Source organism: Taudactylus pleione, unplaced genomic scaffold (genome assembly GCF_031769625.1).
Source record: "Taudactylus pleione unplaced genomic scaffold, aTauple2 ptg000329l, whole genome shotgun sequence".
Lineage (NCBI taxonomy): Eukaryota > Metazoa > Chordata > Amphibia > Anura > Myobatrachidae > Taudactylus > Taudactylus pleione.
In genome coordinates this window covers 8,101,002-8,122,009 of record NW_028284730.1, presented here as the reverse complement: position 1 = coordinate 8,122,009, position 21,008 = coordinate 8,101,002, and the positions used below count along the sequence as shown (strand labels likewise).

Genomic DNA, 21,008 nt, shown 5'->3' with positions numbered 1-21,008 from the left:
TACACATATAAAATAATAAAAAGACACTGCACAGACTAAAATTAAACATACACTAAACATAAAAGTCAGTGGTTCTCAATCATTTTCCAACTGGGTTACCCCATGGCAGACCATTTGCATTATTTTTACCCCCAACATTTGCAAGTAAATATAATTGCAATTAGATAAAATATTTAAGTGCCACTAGATATAAAAGCAGTAAATGTGATATGAACAAGAATATGGGGGTATATTTTTTACAATCCGCATTGTTAATGTGGATGTGATAAATATATTTAGCCTAAATTCACAACCCGAAAATGAATATTTTCACACAAATTTGGCAAGTTTCTCTTGCTAGGAGACGGGCTCCGCTAAGAGTCCATCCTGGCGAAGAGCTGGGAGCAGTGTGGTAACGTAAAGCTCAGAGCACACTGTACATGTGCTGCCTAAGCGAAATAGTAGCTCATAGGCTACTGTAGGATAATGCCATTCCAGAGCTTGGCAAGTCCGACAGTACTGCAGCCCCCATAGAAACCTATGGGGGCTGCATTTGCAGACGAAGATGGAGGGACCGTGGAGTTCCCATATGTTTCCTTTTACAGGGTTACAGGGATAGACTATTTAATTGTGCTATCAGGATCCTACTGTGATGCATGGGGCTACAGATACCTAGGACACTGCTTTGTATAATTATTATCACCTGGACATTAACAGCCCCCCCCCCTCCCCTGGCATTAAAGAAAAATGTTGAGGTACCCCTGAACGTCACAGTCAGTACCATTCAGGGTGCTAGCAATGAAGGCTGAGAACCACTGATAAATGTAACAAACAGGCACTGCATAGACAAACATTAAACACACACTAAATATATGAGTAATACATAAACACTGAACAGACAAACATTAAACACACACTAAATATGAATAATAAATAAACACTGCACAGACAAACATTAAACACACACTAAATATATGAGTAATAAACACTGCAAATACAAACATTAAACACACACTAAATATATGAGTAATAAATAAACACTGCACATACAAACATTAAACACACACTAAATATATGAGTAATAAATAAACACTGCACATACAAACATTAAACACACACTAAATATATGAGTAATAAATAAACACTGCACTTACACACATTAAACACACACTAAATATATGAGTAATAAACACTGCACAGACAAACATTAAACACACACTAAATATATGAGTAATAAATAAACACTGCACTTACAAACATTAAACACACACTAAATATATGAGTAATAAACATTGCACAGACAAACATTAAACACACACTAAATATATGAGTAATAAACACTGCAAATACAAACATTAAACACACACTAAATATATGAGTAATAAATAAACACTGCACATACAAACATTAAACACACACTAAATATATGAGTAATAAATAAACACTGCACATACAAACATTAAACACACACTAAATATATGAGTAATAAATAAACACTGCACTTACACACATTAAACACACACTAAATATATGAGTAATAAACACTGCACAGACAAACATTAAACACACACTAAATATATGAGTAATAAATAAACACTGCACTTACAAACATTAAACACACACTAAATATATGAGTAATAAACATTGCACATACAAACATTAAACACACACTAAATATATGAGTAATAAACACTGCACATACAAACATTAAACACACACTAACTATATGAGTAATAAATAAACACTGCACAAATAGTCAACAAAAACTTAAACAAGCACCAATCTCATAGCACACAAAGCTCACATCACACATATAACAAATGTGCACACACACCTTGATGCGCTACACTACACACTAACATAAACATAACATAAACACAACACAAACAAAAATTCGAACAAACACTCCCATGGCTGGTAAGTTTGTGCCTGGGAATCGGATGCAAATTTTGCTTTACTATGGGCTTCCAGTCCCTTGCGTGTTATCGCTCAGGGCTATAACTGTGTAGACTGAGCTGCCTCCCTCACAGTACACTGGGCTTATAGATTCCCCAGGCGGCTAGTGGATCTGGGCTAGGAAACTGCCTCGTCTCTGGAAGGGATTTATGCAGTACTGCCAAGGGCATCCTAGTATGTCTGCCAATAGATGCTATAATGTGCAATACTGGGACATTTATCATCTATCCTCTGTTATGTGTGCAGTTCTAAAATAATAATAAATAAATCATACACAGGACATCTTGCACTCTGACACTGACAAAATAGATAAAACTACATATATATTCCTATGGAGTCTGAGAATGACCGCTGATTCTTATTATTCAAATCTTTATGTACATATCGTGCTGCACACTTACTTTATAAAGTGGAGAGTGATAAAAGTACCAACCAATCAGCTCCGAACTGTCAGTTTACAAGCTGTGTTTGACAAATGACAGTTAGGAGCTGATTGGTTGGTACTTTATCACTCTCTCCTTTCTCACTCTCCAAGGCTTAGTGCACCTCCCATGTGGTCAGCCAGTGCTGTACTTCTACATACTGATGCAGCTTAGCATTATGATAATAATGAGCTGTGATGCGTCCAGACCAGACGGATGCTATATTGTGCTGCGTGCCGTAGACACCTGCAGTATAACGTTGTCATTGGGGCTGGTGCTCTTAGTTTCTTACAGTTACATTGACAAATACATGATAACAGACTCTGACCTCATGGTTTAAATGATTGCTCCCTCCAAAAACTATTTCCTGGCTATGAAGTTAGACATCATTCCAGAATATACAGAACATGCTTTGAAGTGATTGAATTTAGTTCTGCATATCAGATATTCAGCGTTAGAAATGAGAAGATGGAGGTTAACAGAAACCTCAAATGTTCAGGGAACAGAAACATGAATTGAATCCGATTTGGGCCTATTTCTGGGTTGCATTTGTTGTTGGGGAAAATGCGCCTCTGTTTACATGACAAGGGATGGTTAGAATGGGAGTGTTCTGCACATATTTGGGAAGGTTAGAAAATGTATACTCATGTACTGTTACAGTGGTTGGTAAGTGTGGTGAGCATGGCCACATGCAGCCACTGGCTTTGGTTCAGCAAACCAACAGTTATTGCAGCCACAGAAAAACATGGTAACCACACGTGAGAACCACTAATCAGCAACCACTCCAACAACCAGCTGATGTTCACTTGAGTTCTGTAAACTCCAACTGGTGCTTGAAGGTCACTTGTAGAGGGTCTATCAGCTCTTCCAATGATAGTCAGTCAACTGTTTTACATTAATGTACAAGGTTGTGAGAGGTGCAAATTCTGTTGGTGAGTGGCAGCATGAGGGGAATATTAGCAAATGCTCTGCACTATATACTGGTCAAATGGGCTATGCTTTGCATACTGGTCAAATGACTGCACATTTTATATTGGTCAGATATATATATTTATATCAATATAAGCATTGTATACTGGCTATGGTGTCTATTTACTATGCCTTGGTTGGAGATAAAGTGAACGAATATAAAGTCCCAACCAATCAGCTCCTAACTGTCATTTTTCAAACACAGCCGGTGACATGGAAGTTAGGAGCTGATTGTTTGGTACTTTATCTCCGTTCACGTTATCTCCATCCAAGGCTTAGTAAATAAGATGCCTATGTACTGTATACTCGTCAAATGTGCCGTGCATTATATATCAGATCAGGTGCTCATTGTGTACCATTCAGGTGGATTATATATAGTGGTGCAATGGGCTGTGTATTAGGTATACTGGTCATTTGGTCTATGTTAAATATACAGTTGGGGCTCTGATTGACTATTTTACTGGCCAAATGGTTCGATTGTTGTGTACTGCTCAAATACTCTTAAGTATTGTATATTGGTCAAATATTTCAGTATGCTGGCTGGATTACTTTTCCTTAGGACCAATAACTCCTTTCAGTACAGTTTTACTATATTTGTTCTTTGTTGGAAATGATGAGGATTTAGACCACTATCTGCCTTTAAAAATGTTGTTACTTTGCTTCAATTGTGGTTTAAGTGAGACAATCATATAGAGAAGATGTTTTGGAGCTGTTTACTTTACACCCATTCTGGCACATCTGCAACTCATTTCCAAGGTGAAAGCCTTTAGTGGAAGACAGTAATAGATCGGAGGGAGACACCAAGAAAGGGGCCATTATGTTTGTTGTCTTAAAAGGACTGTCCTAATTTACTAACCTTCACTAATGTAGCCCACGTGCTAAACTCCATGATACATACACTTAAGCTGGCCACACACTAGAACAACTTACATCCAACCAGCCAACTTGTTGATTGGTTGGAATGAAAATCTGGTAAGGAATGGGAGTAAATGATGATCAGAAATTTACTCCTAAATGCCAGAAAACAGATGAAAATGGTCGTCAGACAAGTTTGTTAAATGTTTGATTTAAACTATTTGTTTATACAACAGTTTTGGTCCATTTTTCAGCGTCTGGGAGCAAATTGCTGATTGTATTCCTTACCAGATTTTCATTCCAACCAATCTACTAGTTGGCTGGTTGGACAGATAATCTTTAGATGTGTGGCCAGCTTTAGCCTGAGCTCGGCGTAATCCTGTGGACAGGATGTAGCTTCCAGTGATCTCCTGACAGATTGTCAGGACAGCATTGCACTATGCTGGTTCTTCCTCTTCAAATATATATGTATGTAGTATTACATGTATGTATTGTATAAATAAAATAATGTGTGTACTTTGTACTTGGCTTGTTTTATAACATCAGCTGTGCGGCAATAACTGGAGATATCAATCACTGGTGCAGTACAGGTACAGCTGTTTAATTACCCACTTGAAACATATTGTGCTGTATTAGTAGTTTGAATTATTTCAATGTTAACCTTTACATGGCCAATAACAAATTAACTGGCATTATCTGTGTTGAAAATAGGTTGTAAATCTTTCTCTCCCTTCTAAGCACCTCCACAGGTGCAGGCGCAGGCGCGGTGTTCACATAAATCTAAGTGGACGCCAATGGTTTAGGGGAAAATGAGCCAAGATAGGAAAATAGTGTCAATATGAAGTCAAAAAACATACAAACCTGGGCCTGCCAATTGGGTAATGTAGATTGCCGCTTCGACACTTCATGTTTTGGTTTCAATTAAAGCCACTTTCTGCCTTGAATGGTTCCCCTGTGTGTCCACATTTTATCCAGACTACAAAATGTTGGCGTCAGCTGTGTGTAATGTAGAGGTGCAATTTAAATTATTGGGGAATAATTATTCTAAAGAGCTCAATTCAATTAGCAGCGATACCCTTGATTTTGTGCACTCCTATGCCGCCTATACACAGGCCCTTGGGTCCAGGGGACCCCACCACACATGTGCTCCACCCATATTATTATACTTACCTATCCATAATCTGGAGTCCCATGTCAGTGCTGCAGAACAGCTAAAATCACCAGCAAAATGGTGCGCAGTTCAGATATCTGCAGGAACATGGTGTGGGCGCCATGTTCCCGGAGACCTGCACATACCTGGGAGGTCTGCACATGGGCCCCTTCCCCACTTAAAACTCTTTTGATTGGGTAGAGAGGAGGTGATAATGTGGCATATTGGCCCTATAGTTGGGTAGATAGGAGGAGCTATCCTGGGAGGTAGATCTTATGGTTGAGTAGATAGGAGATATCCAAGCAGATTGGTTTTATAGTTAATTAGATAGCAGGTATCCTGGCAGATTGGTCCTATTACTGGGTAGATAGGAGTAGACAGGTTGATCTTAAGTTTCAGTTCTAGTTTATTAGATAGGAGAAGATATTATGGCAGATTGGTCATATAGTTGGGTAGATAGGAAGAGCTATCTTGGCAGATAGGTCTCATGGTTGGGTAAACAGGAGGAGATATCCTGGCAGATTGGTCATATCGTTGGGTATATAAGAAGGGGATATCCTGGCAGGGAGGTCTTATGGTTAGCTAGCTAGGAAGTACTATCCTAGTAGAGCAGTTCTATAGATGGGTAGATTATGATAGGAGAAGCTATCCTGGCAGGTAGATCTTATGTTAGCATAGATAGGAGGAGATATTCTAGCTTATTGGTCTTATAGCTGGGTAGATAGGCAGTGATATACTGGCATATTGGGAGCATGGCCATTGATGTCCAACTTTCTTCACTGCGATTAATGGCTGGTTTGCATCTGCATAGAGAGTGTTGTATAACTCATAATGTAACACATGTAGAGATAAATAGATGGAAGATACAGTAATATTTTATGACTAGCTCACAGAAAAAGCAGCATAGTAACACCACATCTATTGCATAGGGTGTAATGATTAAAGGAAGTGCACATCTCAGAGACAATGGTAGAAAGTGCAGAGAACTTGACTACCAGATTTTATTTGCTGTTAAGACTTGTGCGTCTTGTAATACCTATATTTGTTTATGAAGCGTCAGTATACATTAGAAAGCAGAGGGGATGTGGTGCAGGTGACTTGGGAATAACTCTGGGCCGAGTGAGCGAGCCTGTGCCTTTATTGGAAAGGCAGGAGATTGTAGCTGGTTGAATCTCAGTGAAGGCAATGGTGTAATGATAGATCAGCTTCACGTTTGATGAGAGTGCTGTGTTATTCCGTTTACTAATGAGACACAGAGGATCTCAAGTATTACACGCTGCAGTGCTGGAGGAAGCGGCACAGGCCCTCGTACAGTGCTGAGTATTGTAATAAAATAGCAGTGTGTGCGGAGAGAACACCTCATTACACAGACCAGTAAGCTGAGCGAGTCATCCTATTAAGCAAGAAGGGATACCCAGGGACCCAAGCACTTTAAGACTGGAATTTGATACCTTGAATTTGGCTTGGAATGCTATGTCAACTTTTTGTACTGACATTCTACGTTCTGCACTAGCATTTGGCTCTTTCTATAAAAAAAAAAAAATTAGAGAGAAGTTATTATACTTTCCACCATATCATGCCCATGATTGGCAACAATAGCATGGGAATATTTTATTATTATTATTATTATTATTATTATTATTATAATATTATTATTATAAATTTTAATAAAGCGTCACTATAATACGGAGCATTTATATTATAAGGGTAACACATAAAGCATGGTTTGCAAGTAAAAAAAAACATGTAATTTACCGTACTTAAACTTTTTTATTGTTGTTATTTTTATTTTTGTTACCAAATCAAACACATTGCATCAAATATTTATTTAATTTATACTTACAAGTTAGTTAATTTGGTGCACAGATATTCTTAAAATATTAATAACTGATATGTGATTTTTTATTTTTTTATTTATCTTTTTTCATTTGCATGAATTAATTAGAGCACGTCTTTAAAAATTCTTTTAAAATATATTTGTGCATATAAATGTGAATATTTCTATGCTACATTTACGGCGCGTCCGTTCGCCTTTTCTTTTCAGCTACACTGATATAATACAAACTAACATTATTTCCTACAGTATTAGGCAGTATTAGGCAGATAATCTTTTTTTGCTTAATTGAAGTCTTGTTCTGGGTCACAGGTTCTTGCAGAGAATTCCATGCTCCTGTACGATGGACATTAGCAAAATCTTGAGCTTGTCCCACGGGAGGGACCTCTAAGACCTTGGTATATTCCTGTTTGGGAAGGTGGGAGGGGTGGAGGTGCCATCTAACTATCGAGAAGGTGTTGGAGGTCGATGGAAGGGATTGGAAGTATGAAGAATCTAAGTGTGGTGGTCTTGAAGCTGACCCTGCTGACCTGGTTCTTTGTTTGCTGCTCCCAGGGGTAGCCAGAGTGGAGGTTCGGAGAGGTGTTTAATTTGATGTTTATGGTTTGTGTTTCTAAGACTGTGAAAATCCATGAGAGTAGGTCACTAAATGGAAATAAATAAAATACCTGGAATCAATGTGCAAGCTGGACCTTTGCTGGCAACGTACTGATGTTGAGAAATCAATTAGAGAGAACAGAATATGAAATCCCGAACTAATATATATTTTATTCTCTTCTCGCCCAGTTCTCAGTGACCCTATACTAGAGAAACGCAGGAACTAACTTATTCCCAGCATTGCTTTTAAAAATTTAATTCACTGAAAGAATCCAGCGACCTTTGACTGAATTCAATTCTGTACGCCCAGCACAGTGAAATATCTCTTGCTACACAGGCAGATGTTCCCTCTGTGACTTTGGGCTCCTTGCGTTTTCTTTTGGATCGCTGTTCGCCAGTTTTGTAGCAATGAGTAGAACAGTAAAAGGCCATTTCCAAAACCATTCTAGTGGCCTGGCTAGGAAATTATTATTAATATATTTTGATACTTTTATTAACTCAGCGACTAGTGGGGGGTGAAGCAGAAAATGTGAAAGTGATGTTGAAAATCATTTATGTGAACAGTAATCATTTCTAGTCCGTGCCTGGAACCGTGGACATCAATACACCAATACAGTGCATATTATTCTGGTCAAAGATTTACAAGTTTGTCCTCTACCCCTCCTCTAACCCCAGAACCCCACCCTGGGTTCTTTAATCCATGGCAATCTACAACAAAATGGTGTGTTTATTCATTCTTCTAGACACCCAGGGGTATATTTACTAAAGGTCGATTTTAATCGATTTTGATCAATTTAAACTCGATCAACATCGATGTTGTGTTTCTGAGGATAAATCACACATTTACTAAAACTTGAAAACTAAATAAAAAAAGTCTGTTAGTAAATGTGTGATTTAGCCACAGAAACACACTGATGTTGATTGATTTTGATCGATTTTAAATCTACCACCTAGTAACTGCAAATGCCATTTTGATCATTTCGTTCGAGCAACCAGGAGTAGATATTTGTCTACTCTAATGAGGAAATATACAATCAGTTTCAATGACTGTACAGTTTGCATCTTACCACCTGTGGAATAGGGCAGGTAAAGTCTTAGGCGAAATAACCATTAAAATGATGTGTATTGTAGCTGATCTGCCACCCAATCTAATGATATACCAGTGTCCGTACACACTGCACGATGTGGTGTACGACCGCATGATATATTGTTCCCCCGGTCCACTCACCTGTATGGCGTCCAGCAGTGGCGTAACTAGGGTATTTGAAGCCCAGGGCAAATTTGAAAAGGGAGCCACCCCCCCCCGATGTGCAAAAAAAATGGGCGTGGTCACTTAAAAATGGGGCATGTCAACATGACACACCCCTTTATTTTCACGCTGAACATTCCTATCCATATGCACCTTAACCCCAGTAGTACCCCTTATACAGTACCCCCAGTATGCAGTTGTGGTCCCTCTTATGCAGGCCCATAGTAGTGCCCCTTATACAGTATCCCCAGTAGTGGTCCCCCTTATACAGCCCCCAATTAGTTCCCCTTACTCAGTACCCCCAGTAGTGGCCCCCCATATGCAGTGCCCCATGTAGTGTTCCCCCTTATGCAGTGCCCCCAGTAGCAGTCCCCACAATGCAGTGCGCCCAGTAGCGGTATCCCCTTATGCAGTGCCCTTTATATAGTGCCCCCTGTAGTAGTCCCCCCCTATGCAGTGCCCTTTATATAGTGTCCCCAGCAGTAGTCCCCCCATGCAGTTTTCCCAGTAGTGGTCCCCCTTATGCAGGCACCCAGTAGTGATCCCCCCTATCCAGTGCCCCCTGTAGTGGCCCTTCCTATTATTGCCCCCAGTAGTGGTCCCCCCAGTGCAGTGCCTCTAGTAGTAGGCCCCTTTTATAATGCCCCCAGTGGTAGTTCCCCCCCCCAAGTAGTAGTCCCCAGTAGAGGTTCCCCCTCCCGATTAAGTACCCCCAGTAGTAGCCCCCCCAGTAGCGGTCCTCCCAATAATGGTGCCCCCAGTAGTAGCCACCCCTCCCCCGTTGTGCCCCTCCCCCAGTAGAGGTCCCCCCAGTAGTAGCCACCCCCCTTCCCCGTTGTGCCCCCAATAGTGCAAACAGGTTTAAAAAAATATATATATAAAAATATACTTACCTGAATCCATGCTGCTGCTGCTCCGGTCCGCGACACCGCTCCCGCCGCCGCCCGCCAGTCCTCCCGGGCTGGCGCGCTCAGCATTATCTGAGAGACGTCATGATGTCATGACGTCTGTCCCATTACCCACTGCAGAAGCCGGACGGAAGCCCGGCTCTTGCAGTGGGTGCTGCAGCAGTCAATGAGAGTCTATCTGACTGTCATTGGCTGCTGTTTAACACACGCATCGCCGCCAGCGCTGTCGGCGATGCGTGTGTTATGCACAGCCTGAGCCCGCCTCCTAGCACTATTGGGCAAGCGCTCAGGGGGAGGGAACGGGCTCAGCTGTGCAGCACAGGACTGGCACTGGAGGCCTAGCGCCAGTCCTGTGTAAATGTGTAGCGCTGACAGCACTCATTGCAGTCGGCGCTATACTGGTGGCTAACTAGGGCGGGCCGGACCGTGGCCGGCGGCGCCCCCCCACGCCACTGGTCCCACGGCACCCAGGGCACGCACCCTGCCCGACCCCCCCTAGTTATGCCACTGGCGTCCAGTGACGTACGGTGAGGTCAATGGCTGGGGAGGCACACATGTATAAAAACACAGTTTTTATATCAAAATTCTGGAGAATGACAGGGAGTATGATAGAGGAGGGAGTATGAAAGGAGAGGCTCTGCCTCCCCTGCCTAATCTGACTGCACATCCCTGGCGCTTGGTGTGCAGCACATCAGATGGAATGACCCAAATGTCGTAGTGCGAGACCGCGATATAGTGTACACATTGTACGATCCACACGATATGTTGTTCCAATTCTACATATTTTGCCAATATTGCTCTAGTGCAGTGGGTTCCAAACTTTCTTGAATCACGACACCATAGAGTATGAGCATTTTTTCACGCCATCCCTAGTTTCTTATTGAGAAACTCTGAAAAAGTTATTAAATTAAGTAAATTGTGCTTATATGGGTCGCTACTCTATTTGTTCATGTATTTTATGATTGTCAGCAGTGCTTAAAGTGGTCCTAGAGAAGTGGTGGAACTCACCCCCCCAGCGCTTCATTAATAAAGGGACAGTGCGCACCAAAAAAAGGGCGTGGTCTCAAGAAAACAGGGGCGTGGTCACACAATAGTATTTCCAATTCAAATTATGCCACACAGTAGCACAATCTTATTCACATTACACCACACATAGTGCCCCTGATTCACATTACACCACATAGTAGTGTCCCTTTTTCATGCTATGACACACAGCAGTGCCCCTTATACACAATGCCCACAGTAGTAGTGTCCCTAATACACATACTGCCCACAGTAGTAGTGCCTCTTATACAATGCCCACAGCAGTAGCGCCCCTTACACATAAGGCCCACAGCAGCAGTGCTCATTATGCAATGCTCCCATTAGTGGTGCCCCTTATGCAGTGCCCACAATGGTAGTGCCCCTTATGTAGTGCCCACAGTAGTGGTGACCCTTATGCAGTGCCCACTGTAGTGGTGCCCCTTATACAATGCCCACAGAAGTAGTGCCCCTTACACATAATGCCCACAGCAGCAGTGCTCCTTATGCAATGCCCCCAGTAGTGGTGCCCCTTATGCAGTGCCCACAATGGTAGTGCCCCTTATGTAGTGCCCACAGTAGTGGTGACCCTTATGCAGTGCCCCCAGGAGTGGTGCCCTTTATGCAGTGCCCCTATGTAATGCCCCTGTAGTAATGCCCCCAATAGTAATGCCCCCTGTAGTAATGCCCCCAATAGAAATGTCCCCTGCAGTAATGCCCCCTGTAGTAATGCCCCCAGTGGTAATGTCCCCTGCAGTAATGCCCCTTGTAGTAATGCCCCTAATAGTAATTCCACCAATAGTAATGCCCCCTGTAGAAGTAATGTCCCCTGCAGTAATGCCCCCTTTAGTAGTGACCCCTGCAGTAATGCCCCCTGTAGTAATGCCCCCTGTAGAAGTGCCCCCTGTTGTAATGCCCCCTGTAGCAGTGCCCCCTGTAGTAGTGCCCCTGTAGTAGTGCCCCCTGTGGTAGTGCCCCTGTAGTAATGCCCCCTATAGTAGTGGCCCCCTGTGGTAGTGCCCCTTGTGGTAGTGCCCCCTGTGGTAGTCTCCCACACACACACAAAAGAAAAAACAACAACATTACTTACCTTAAACCCTGCTCCTGTGTCCGCTGCCGTCCGGTCCGCCTGGTGCTCCTCGGAACTATAGGAGAGACGTCATGACACCTCTCCCATAGTGTACACTGCGGGAGCCGGAAGCCGGAGCTCAGAAGTGAGCTCCGGCCTCCAGCTGACGCTGCGGGGAAGGAGCCGGACACCCGGCAAATGGAGCCTTCCTGCGGCGCTGGGCTGAGGTGGGCTGGAGGAGGCGGTATTGGTTCCGTCTCCAATTAGAAGTGACGGAATGCAGTTCTGCCCCGTTTCGGTCCAATTAATACCTGATTGGCAGCCACTAGCATTGGTTTTGCCTTTCACACTGACCATGAATAATTTGAATTGATCCTGGACTACCAACCCGTGGTCCTCCTGCAAGGTGCCCTGCGGCACCCAGTTTGGGAACCACTGCTCTAGTGTGTACCCTCCCCTAACTCTATAGGCCCCATATTATTTTTCTAGCACCATGCCATGACATTTATTACTGTACGCCTATAACTATGATTCACTTTGGGTGCTATATGTAATAAACATGTCTATTGCCAGCAAACCTACATTTTAGGAAAATAAGAATTGTAAAAACTGGAACTCTTCTGGAAATATGAGCCATATTAGAGTTCTTTACCTGCGACATTGGATTGAATAAACATTGAAACATTCACGAGGCTAAACCAACCTCTAGCCAATTGAAATATTACAACATTCCAGTAGCCAGGTCAACCTGTAGATTATCACAGTATTATTATTATCGTTTTTTCATATTGCGCCACCAAGTTGCGCAGCGCTGTACATAGGACAAAGACGTTTGTAGCCAGTCAGAGCAGTCAGTCAGAGCAGTTAAATGCTTGACCAACCTACTAACCAACCAATCAGAGCATTAGAGTTAGACCAACGCAGTTAGACCAACCTATAGTCATTAGACTAAAAATGCTCACAGGGCTCAGCCAAGCTGTGGCCAATCATAGCTTTAGAATCTTAACAGGAACAGACCAATAGATAGCCAATAATAACAGACCAATACATAGTCAAGTGACAGAAAATACAAAACCATTATTTCCAGTTACCCCCACCCTACCCACTTACATTGTTGCTTGCTTTTGGGATCTTTGGGGTTTTTCCAAACACTGTTTGCTTTATTCATGCTTACCACCAGGAGAATGCATTGGGGAGATGTTTACACTGGTGTTTCTATTGCCTCTGTTAAGCACAAAACGCCATTGTGTAAGAGGCCGTAGGGCGTCAGTTATAACGTACAACGCTAGCAACTGTCTCATAGGCGTTGTAGGTAGACGGTATTATACGAAAGCTAGGAGTATCTGATTCTTTTCTTTTTTACATTTGTGATATTAAAGAAACAAATGACATTGATTGTTATATTGTTGTATATTTTTAATTTGATGATAACATACAAACCTCCAGCGTTTCCTATTATAATCTGATCAACATACAGTGATTATTTCACATGAATAGAATATCACATGTTCTCCTCAACAGTGCAATCAAAATGGCAGGACCCACGTCTATTAACAGGAGCAAACGTGCATACATAAGGTTATTTATGCGAACAAACTAATGCATAGCTGTATTTCCCTACAGAAAATAATATAAACTCTGTTTATCACAACAGCATAATTTTCATTTATTTTTCATCTTTACCTTTATGAATGTGACTTTCACATTGGTAAATATTTAATATTTAACATTCTTTTAATTATGTCTCCATAAGTAAATATTACTTTCTGGGGTCCACCAAAACCGTCAGGGCCTAAAGCAGGTGTATTGGCTTTTATCCTTATTTTAATTTGCTTATAAGAGTGTATATGAAAATATAGCTTTTTCTCTTTAACATGTACTGTAGTATGTTCTTGCTCCATACTATTCGGTGTTGTTTCTCTGCTATACGGCTAATGCATGGGGAGAGGAGGCTGTGTGTGTGTGTGTGTGTGTGTGTGTGTGCAATGCAGAGTGTGGGCTTAGAGATAGCAGTGTATTAGAGTTGTATGCGGGGCGATAAGTGCAGGGGGAGTGTTGTTAGCCGTGGAAAGTAGTCAGTCTCCTTCTGTCCTGCGGGGATCTCTCCGCTTTGACCTGCTGACCTCAGCTCTGCTGAGTGTGGTAAATGGGGAATCCCTGCGGACCTCAAAATAAGCAAGGAACTTCCCAGAAAGCTGTGCGGAGTAACCCTGTCTTCCCCGGGCCTGGGCTGTCTGTGTAGAAAGAATAGCAGGAGATGGTAATGGAGTATAAATAGCAGGGATAGCACAAATAATAGGATATATAACTGCTTCGCTCCCACCACTCCCAGGAATTACAAATCTATCATCATGGGCAATTATAATGTAATGCATATCAAAGTATTGTATATTTACCCGTCTGTGGAGTGGATTTGCTCTCTATCTTACATGCTCTGTGAAGATTCAGCCATGATCATATATTTTATCAAGATTTGTCTGTAGAAAATATCATCAATAGTGTCAAATACATATTCAGATATACAGCCCCGGCTCCTACCTAGGTCACAGTGAGCCCCTTTGCTGTCATAACCTGGCTCGGATTATATATGGAGCCAGATCTATAAGAGGCGCGTGTACTGTGTGTAATGGTATAATATGTCTCTCTGGCCTAATTGCACAGACCTGGTTTATGTATGAGGCTAAATTGCACAGATCTAGTTGATCAAGCTCTACACTGGACAACCAATGGTGGCACCCATGCATATGACAAATAATGATCCCACAGATGTAGTGATGGTCATTGCATGGCCTATTTTCTGCCATACTTAAGTAAATCTGTCCAATCAAATAGGGTGTTAAACGGACATGCCCACACACAGTACAATAATTGGTCAACTTGGTTATACTGAAGAAGCAAAACTTGTAATGTGCATAGGCAGCTTTGGACCAACATGCGTCATTGATTGATATGTCTTTCAGACATTACAACACATACACCGGGATATTATGACCGGTCTCCGCTACATTATTTTCTCCAGATATAATTTTTCATTTTAAAATAATGCAGGAGAATGACTTACGTAGCTGTTATAAATGAGGACCACCTCATTGAAGTAAAATATCCCTCTTTCTCCTTAACGTTCTCTATCTCAACCACCCTCTCTCCCCTCCCTCCCCACCCTCCTGTACTGGCCCCCTACTAATTATTACAGTGGGAGCTGCAGTTAATGGCTGCTATCACTCCAGAGGTTTGGCCAGCCGCCTCAGATAGGACGCTAGAAGTAAACATTATTAATTACAAACAATTGCCTAAATTAGAATTTTCTGTGCACCTGCTTCTTTCTTAATTAGCCGAGGGCTCGATGGAGTCTGTGAAAAGTCTTTCTTAAACACTCTGGAGCTGTGATAACATTTTTGCTTCACAATTAGAAACAGCAAATAAGATCTTTGGCTCCTTTCATATTCAGCGTAGCCCCGTTTGTATTATTGTGTATTTAAATTTCCCTCATGTAGTAGGTCGCTAGTTGCTACTAATTAGGGGAATCCTGCCTATTGATTTGCCACTCCTCGTGTCAAATAGTTCTTCAGACATTTTCCTTTGAATAAAATACAAACTAAGGGGCCTATGTATCAAAGCTTGATGAGAGATAAAATTGTGAGATATAAATCACCAACCAATCAGCTTCTAACTTACATCTTATAGGCTGTTTTTTAAAAATGACAGGAGCTGATTGGTTAATACTTTTTCTCTCACAATTTTATCTCTCATCAAGCTTGATACATAGGCCCCTAAATACTAACACTAAAATGTGTTTATAGGTGACTTTTTGTGCACTCATTTCATGTGCTGAGCCCATAGTCTTGAGAATGCAGCGATCAATTTCACTAGGAATTGGTGACATCACTGATGCCCTATGTGACCTGAGGCGATTATTTCCACATCTATGAAAATGCAGCTGATGGCGCTATCTTCTGTGATCTGTGAAAATGCCGCGTGAGAAGCATTTTTTTTTATAAATTGCGGCTGGAGGCGTTTCACACCTTTTTGAAAATAATGCCTGTGTTGCTATCACAATTTTACAGGGTAAATAGACTCTGAAACCTGCCATGCCCGTTAGCAGTGCTGCACTGTGCATTTTTTTGGGTGCACTTTTTCTTTACCGCACTTATAAAAATGGCTGTACATTTTCCCATGGCGTGTGAACTGGGTACAACGGCCATTCCGGGAAACTTGCGTACGCTTGCGGCTCCCGGCCATCCCGGATGGGTAGGCAAGTATGAAGGAGAGTATATAATATAGTAAAATAAATTATTGTTAGCATTCTGGAAATCATGACAAGAGGTGGACTGTAGTGCTCCAAGGTCACCGTGGATATCGGGGGTTACCCAGCGTGGATGCACGGGTTCAGCAGCAAATTGTCCGTGAAAATATTCTAACATTATGGTAACTATGGCTTATATAGTTGAATGAACATATCTAAGAAGACCATGTAGAACAGTAGAACTGAATCATGTGGAATAATTTTCCATAATGTGAGTTTAATGCCGGGTACACAACACTAGATATATTGTTTGTTCGAACGACGAACGATATATCGGTAGCAGATCAGTGGGTGTGAACAATGTTGTGTACAGACATATCAGGTCGGCCCTGCAGCACAGCCGATGCCAAGATATAATGCAGATATACCGGTGCATCTGCATTTATGTACGGGAGACCCGCCGGCCGCCCATACACTGGCTGCAGGAAGCGCCGACACTGACATCACAAATTTAAATGCCCTCCCAGGCCAGACATATTAAGCGTTCGGTCGGCGCAGTGGCCAGTCGGCCCCTCTGTCTGGTAAGTGTGTACCCAGCTTAAGAGGATAGCAGCCACCTGTAAACCACTCCGGCCTCTTCCTCAAGTGGAGAGGACAAGTGGAGAGTACACATACTTGTGTACTGATGTTTGTATACATATCTGAGACCACATATAGGGTTCATTTGTCATTTATCTATAATTTACAAGCTTCAGGACTGTTCTGCCTTGGAAACACAATCTCAGCCCTTTTGGCCTCACTTTGCAGTAAAGAATTGTAGTGTTCCAGCAATCAGGGCTGGGAGAACATCTGTTTTGTGACACACTGCCTGTGACATTCGGATGTAAGATCATCGCTTAGCAAAGTCTTGAGAACAGCTTGGAAAGACTTCAGTTTTCAAATCCTTCACCTCACATGTGCCGGCTGCGGGAGAACGCCTCTGACCTTCCGCTTCTCCAAACCAGTTTCATTTCATTTCACTTTCACTGCCAAACATTTAGGGGGAGAAACACATTTCATGGCAAGCCTCTGTGAGAGTAACTTTCCCATGGAACATGCCGTACTGCTCAGTAAACACAAGCAGGGTCTAAACACATGTATATTCCTACTATTCTACTCACAGACATGGACATCTCTTGCACAGTCCATGGAAAATACAGATCCATATATTTATTTTATACACGGATCAGCCATAACATTAAAACCACCTGCCTAGTATTGTGTAGGTCCCCCTCGTGCTGCCGAAACACCCTGACCCTCCGAGGCATGGGCTCCGCAACTCCTCTAAAGGTGTCCTGTGGTAACTGACACCAAGACATTAGCAGCTGCTCCATTAAGTCCTGTACGTTGCGAGGTGAGGCACAGATGCTCGATCGGAGTGAGATCTGGGGAATTTGGAGGCCAAGTTAGCACCTTGAATACTTTGTCATGTTCTTTAAACCATTTCTGAACAATTTTGCTGAAAGAGGCCACTGCCATCAGGGAATACCATTGGCATGAAGGCATGTACTTGGTCTGCAGCAATGTTTAGGTAGGTGGTGTGTGTCAAAGTAGCATCTACATGAACGGCAGCTCCCAATGTTTCCCAGCAGAACATTGCCCAGAGCGTCACACTGGTTCCGCCGGCTTACCTTCTTCTCGTAGTGCATCTTGGTGCCATCTCTTCCCCAAGTAAACAATGCACATGTACCCAGCCGTCTACATGATGTAAAAGACAATGTGATTCATCAGACCAGGCCACCATCTTTCATTGGTCCAGTTATGATGCTCATGTGCCCATTGTTGGTGCTGGACAGGGGTCAGTAGGGGCACATTGACAGGTCTGTGGCTACTCAGTTCCATACACAGCAAGCTGTGATGAACTGGGTGTTCTGGCACCTTTCTATCTTAGCTCTTCTGTGAGATCGGACCAGATGGGCTAGTCTTCACCGCAGCAATGAGTCTACCAACGTGCAGCAATGAGCCTTAGATGCCCATGACTCTGTTTCCGGTTCACCAGTTGTCCTTCCTTGGGCCACTTTTAGTAAGTTACCACTGCATACCGGGAATACACCATAAGACAAGACCTGCCATTTTGGAGATGCCCTTACCCAGTCATCTAGCCATCACAATCTATCCCTTGTCAAAGTCGCTCAGATTCTTACACTTGCCTATTTATCCTACTTCCAACACATAAACTTCAAGATCTGAGTGTTCATTTGCTGCCTAATATATCCGACCCTTTGAGAGGTACCTTTGTAACAAGATAATTAATGTTAATTACTGCAACTGTCAGTGGTTTTATTGTTATGGCTGATCAGTGTTCTCTCTTCCTGTGTAACTGGAAGAGAAGTCTTGGACCAGTGATGGGCAACAACCTTACTTGCTGAAATGTGTTACTTCCTGTTCGGTGATCCTGGAGGGGAGGCCCAGGGAGCAGTTGTAAAGGGTGTAATCCATGCCATCATGTACCCACCACAAATCACATGATCAAGCCACCCCACCATACTTGCCTACATTTTTTCTCTCGGAGAGCAGATGCAGCTGATCACTGATGGTGGCAGGAAGGGGCTCTTTTGTCATTAGGCCTCAAATATAAGACACTAGAATTTCAGTATATTGGCCTCGCTCCCTACTCAGAGACCTGCAATTAGCAGCATTATACCCCTTGTCCTCCCCATTTTAATACTCTTCCGTGGGACTCACAACATTTGTAATTCTTCTGGACATTCCAGGAAAGTAGGTAAGTAAACACCTTCCGACCAACTTCACAAGGTAAATAGGCGAGATGCAGGGTGAAATGCTGCTTTGGAAACCCGGGGGAACTCCCAAAAAATCTCCCAGACATACCAGGAGAATAAGGCAAGCTTGTAACACTTGTATAAAATGCCTTTGGATATGTTATTACAGATAGTATCTGATAAAATGTATTGCTTTAGCAAATTACTGAGATTACGGGTGATGTGCGGCATTTCTGAAGGTTAGGTCTAACAGCAGGAAGTAGATACTGGTCAGTAGCTTAGCATTTAAGCAGACTAGTGTCAGTGATAAGAACAGATCATATTACTCTGCAGCCAAACAGAGGGAATCCAGGCACTTAACTCAAAAGTGATGGGGGTTACATACAGTACGCCTTACCCATTCCAAAAGACGAAGAAGGCAAACCTCTCTCACAGCCAAAGAGCGCAAAATATACAGTATGCTGTGAGTTAATACTTTTTAACGGAGCGGCAGTGGAAAGTCAGACCAACAATAAACAATATATTTTACCTTCATGGTTAATATCTGAAACCATCCACTTTTGAGTTTAGTCGTTCTGTAACAGAGACAATATGGGTAACATACTAACAAATCTGCAAATCTGCACTGTGAAACCAAACCAGCCAAAAAGATAAACTTAAAAAAAAAAACGACATTAGTTAGCGCTTTTTTATTAGGTGCAGTGATGAAATCTGATGCCCATGAGTGAGACAGTTTTTCATCCAATGAGTCATGATCCATTGAGTGAGACTATCATCCAGTGAGTGAGACTATCATCCAGTGAGTGAGACTATCATCAAGTGAGTGAGACTATCATCCACTGAGTAAGTGTATCATCCAGTGAGTGAGACTATCATCCACTGAGTGAGACTATCATCCAGTGAGTGAGTGTATCATCCACTGAGTAAGTGTATCATCCATTGAGTGAGACTATCATCCAGTGAGTGAGACTATCATCCAGTGAGTGAGATTATCATCCAGTGAGTGAGACTATCATCCACTGAGTAAGTGTATCATCCAGTGAGTGAGACTATCATCCAGTGAGTGAGACTATCATCCAGTGAGTGAGTGTATCATCCACTGAGTGAAACTATCATCCAGTGAATGAGTCTATCATCCAGTAAAATAATATGACTCAACCAGTGAGTGAGACAATCATCCAGTGAGAACATATGACTCATCCAATGACACTTTCTTCCAGTAAGAGAATATGATTCATCCAGTGAGTGAGAATATCATCCCGTAACAATATGATTCATTAAGTGAGTGAGTCTAACATCCAGAGAATATGACTCAACTATTGTGAGAATGTGACTCTTCCAGTGAGTGAGCTTATCATCCAAATAGTGAGACTATTATTCGATTGGAGAATATGAGTCAGCCAGTGAGTGAGACTATTTTACGGCAAACAACCCATAGTGAGTGTAACTATACTGCAGTGTGAACTAGAATATTGGCAAGCATGGGCATAACTACCATAGGTGCAAGTGGTGCAGGCATGCAGCTGCTATGGGGCCCAGAGCTGAGGGGGGCCTATCTTAGTTTTTTGAAGTTACATGTGTTACATACATTTTTCACCATTGGGTGGTACATAGGAGCCCTTACAAACTTTTGCTATGGGGCCTTCAAATACCTAGTTATGCTCCTGTTGGCCAGGGATGGATTCTGTTCCTCTCCGTGCAGGAGTTCATCTTCCAGTATGAGAATCAGAATCATAATCATCCAGTAGCATTATGTTTCACACATGTGGTGAGTGGATTTATGTTCCAGTGAGCCATTCCATGTATTAGACTATATTCCGATAACCAGTTCTGACTCATCCATTAAATTAGAATGTCTTCCGATGAGCAATTCTGACTCATCTGGTATTTCAAAATATCGCTCAATGAGCAACTCCGGCATATCCAGTAGATTACACTATCTTCCTTCCAATGAGCACTTCTGACTCATCCAGTAGATTAAAATCTCTTCCAATGAGC

At 42.3% G+C, this 21,008-nt stretch overlaps 1 protein-coding gene across 1 annotated transcript in view; it reads left to right on the top strand.

Moving 5' to 3' along the window:
• The window catches only part of EBF2 (EBF transcription factor 2), a 90,499-nt gene that overhangs the window by 22,154 nt on the left and 47,337 nt on the right, over positions 1-21,008 (top strand). The window lies entirely within an intron of this gene.